The following is a 3,926-nucleotide window of genomic DNA, read 5'->3' on the forward strand; positions in this document are numbered from 1 at the left end:
GGGCCAGCATTTTCCAGACAGATAAGTTAAATAACTTCACACTGAGCAAGTTATGAGGTGCCCCAGCACAGCTGTAGCATTCAGAGAAGCTGCTCTAGAGCAGTTTGCCTCTCAGAAAGAATAAAACCACACTAAGCTGAGTCCCACACCCAGCTCAGTGAGCTGCTGTGCCTGTGAGTTCCTGCGTGGTTTGTGGTTTGCACCCTACCAGCTTGATTGGCTGTGCTTCAGGAGGGAGTGGCTGAGATGCTGGGGTGAAGGCTTGTGTGCCCCACATGGCTCTGCAGACTTTGGCCCTTGCTAAGCATTTGTGCTGAAGACAGGTTGTTATGAGACTCGTGCCATTCCCCCATTGCTTTGTCTCATCACAGATCCTGCAACAGCAGAGTGCAACCACCTGCCTCAGAGGTACAGATCTGCTTGGCTGCTTGCTGCTTTCACTATGAAGTTTTAAGGGTAGATGCATTAAGTAAATTAGTGTAACATTTTCTGCAGAGTTAAACAAGTAAGGTCTTAGCTGCAAGGCTTGAGATTCAATGTGTTTTCCACTGCAGGTGCATCAGGTTTTTCTCCTTGTCAGTGGGGGATCAGGACTGTGCTCAGGAGGAATGTATTTATTGGAACAGAGCAAAGAAAATAATGAATGGGGAAATTTCTTTTTATTAGTCAGAAGCACAAAGCAGATTTCCCAGAAACTGTAAGGTTGCTCTGACAGAGATCAGACTATTGTATCTCTGAGACACCCATTGTGATCATACTGACAGGAGCAAGATGCCTGGAAAGAAAAATGCTTCTGGTAACTGAAGGTCTGGCATCACTGACCCTCCTTTTGGTGTCTTCTGTGGAATGTGGTGTTTTCTCAAAGGGTCAAGCATGAATGTAGTTTCTCCTTAATTGGTTTTTTTATGTTCTTGTAAAGCTTTTTGATGCATTGTAAGCATAATATGCAATATTGTTATGAGACATTCCTTTAGACTGGAGTGCTATGGAGCTGCATGACAGGGTCTTACAAGTGTTTAATTTGTGTTTGTGTGCATAAATTTCTTAATAGTTGTAGGAGCTAAAGGACATCAGTCTTGAAGACATGTTTTAACAGCATCCTATCAGTACAAAATTTTCTTAGAAAAAGCAATAATCTAAACTCTCTTCAATCGCAGCAGGAGAATCTGCCACTTTTATAATTGCCTGGTGAAGAAAGGTTTTATAATAACTGAGCTTTTAGTAAATGGGCATGGCAGGAGGAGCTAGGTTTTGGAGTTAGAGTTGCCCATCAGTTATGTTTTGGTGTGAAAGACTGTAGGTGATACTGTCATCCACTTGAAAGCAGAAGAGAGGGAGGCCCATGCTTTAGCCTCTTTCACAGGTTTCTGAATAGGACCATAAACTCTGCCTACGAGGTGATGGCAAAATGAATTGTGGAACAGAAATGGAGAAAGCATGTTTCCTTAGTAGCAGCTCAGCGAAAAAATGCTGTTGTTATTGCAGTGAAGGAATTCTCTTTACTTTCCTATTTAGTGACATTTACTTCTATTTCTTTCTTGCATTCAAACTTGACAACCCCACAGATAAGAGATTAAGCACAAAATAGCACTGTGTGTCATTCCCATTTTTATGAAGAAAGCAGAATAACCTGGAGATGGATGGATATGCATTGTGAAATGTACACAATCTAAACTTAGCATAGCTTTGTTGTCTGGATTTTGGAATTGTTTTCATCTCTACCATTCCCTTCTGCACCCATCTCCTAAAATTGAAGACTAAAGAATCTGCCTGGACATAACAGGCAACTTCCAGAAAACCAGGGCTCTGCTGCTCAAGTGAGTTATTTGTCCTGATCTCTTACACCTTCTTACATTGGTTTGCCTAAGATGTAGCGTGTCTGAGAGCATGTCTGGTTTTTATAAGTTATAGCCTTTACTCTAATAAGAGGCATCTTTTTTCTCTTCAAACTTTGTCTTCCTTTACCTATTCACATGGAATTTCTTTTTCTTCCTCATAATTGTGTCCTACTCTTGCAACCACACACCAATGCCCCCCATTTTTGCTGATTCAAGGGCAACAGCAGTGAGGTTGTAATGTCCTCTGCACAATATTATACTTTGCCCTCCCCATCAACTTGCAGCTTGACAGCAGCTCTCTTTAGCCACAAGCAATATCTAAATTTTGGCAGGCAAGATGTTGCTATTAAGCCACAGATCTGGAACTACTGCTGTAGGCAGTCTTTTCTGGTTTATTTTTACTGTCTGACATAATGAAAATGGTCTTCATTCCCTTCCCTATGTTTCTTCCCTTAACAATATTTTCACTTGAAATTCTCCTCTTAGTAGAGGTGTAAGATATATGTGTGTATATATATACACCTTAAAATATACTCGCTGCCAAGTTCAGTCTCTCATATTAGTTAGAGGAATCTACCCACTGTGGCTGATAAAATGCCATATGTTTAACAAATAAGGAAATACTGCTATCAACAGTTGATATACCCTTGTCTTTGGGGCTCGTTTTAGTTTCTTTAGCTTTTTACAATATAATAAGGCCCTGACTTCCTCTACCTTTCTCCCTTCTCTCCAGAGTCTGCTTTGGTTTTATGAGGAATGTAACAATTCTCTCTTCTTTCAATTCTTCAAATTGTTATGTAGAATCATTGTATCGTTAATGTTGGAAAACACCTCTAAAATCATTGAGTCCAACCATTAACCTGGCACTGCCATGTTCACTGCTAAAGCATGTCCCTGAGTGCCACATACATATTCAATGTAATGATTGTCACACACTTCAGCTAAAGCTCAGAGCTGACTACCAGCCATATTCCGGTCAGCACAAATTTTGTCATAAATCCCTTGGTATCTTTCAAAAATCTTTACTTTGCAACTCCCTTGCACGGGTCTTAGTATTTTTAGCTTAGCTTTCCACCATTCTTTGTACACTTGGGAAGCAGGGAAGGAAGTATATTACCGTCAGGGTTTAAATTGCTGTAACTGCACAAGCCTTTCATCTTAATGGCTACACACATTTTTGCCTATTGATGGGCATTTAGCCCATTTGCCTTTAAGACAGGTGAGTGTGAATGCTCTCACTTCATAACTATAATCAGGCCCATGTACGAGAGTGTGATGACATTGAGATGACAGAAGCTGTACTAGCCAAACTAACTTGACAATCTGCAAAAATGAACTGGCCCCTTGAAAAGGTAGTTTTATGGATTTTGGAACCTCATTCTGTTTAAATATATCCATGTATGGCTGCACCTTGCTTTTTAAATGTGTCCTGCAGTACAAAGAGGTGACATGACTTACCCAGGGATGCACAGCAAAACTTTAGCTGAGCTGGGCTCGGAAACCGAATTCCTAATCTTTCTTCATCACCAAACAAGGCTGTCTTGTTTCTGCATTTTATAGTGACAATTTAATTTTAAATCCTATTTCAAATGAGCAGATTTTAAAGCAGGTGGAGAGAGACTTGCACAAATGGGAGTAGAATTGGTAGCGACATCACCTAGACTAACAAATGCATGTCCTGTAGTCTTCATGGTTCAAATGCAAACTGACTCCCATGATACAGCCATTCTAGTGGGCTGATGTTGTACTCAGGTTCTTCTGATGTTTGATCACTACTGTCACAGGGATATGGAACTTAACCCAGCAGAGTAATCTGGGTGAAAGGAAGGGCATCTTTCTTTTCTTTTGACTTTAGCCCAGAACACTATCTCTGAAGCATAGTTGCTGTAAATACTGTTTCTAGAAGGATTTCAGAGAGATGAGAATGAAAAAAAAATATCTTGGAAGGCTCTGAGTTCTTCCTGTGGCCTTAATTTTTTTAAATTGCTCTGCTAATTAGAGAACCATGCTAAAATACCACTTAAATAACATCTAAACAGGGGACATTAACCTTTGAGGAATAAGCTTGCTAAGAACAGGCACATTATC

The 3,926-nt window shown here is 40.3% G+C and overlaps 1 protein-coding gene across 2 annotated transcripts in view; it reads left to right on the top strand.

The window, feature by feature from the left end:
- Nucleotides 1-294: 294 nt before the first annotated feature.
- Nucleotides 295-3,926, top strand: part of GRAP2 (GRB2 related adaptor protein 2) — a 41,518-nt gene continuing 37,886 nt past the window's right edge. For both annotated transcript variants that reach the window (XM_071549880.1, XM_071549879.1), the window contains exon 1: nt 295-408. The gene's annotated coding sequence lies outside the window, so the exon portion shown is untranslated. The remainder of the gene's footprint in view (nt 409-3,926) is intronic.

The sequence above is a fragment of the Pithys albifrons genome, chromosome 3 (genome assembly GCF_047495875.1).
Source record: "Pithys albifrons albifrons isolate INPA30051 chromosome 3, PitAlb_v1, whole genome shotgun sequence".
Taxonomy (NCBI): domain Eukaryota; kingdom Metazoa; phylum Chordata; class Aves; order Passeriformes; family Thamnophilidae; genus Pithys; species Pithys albifrons.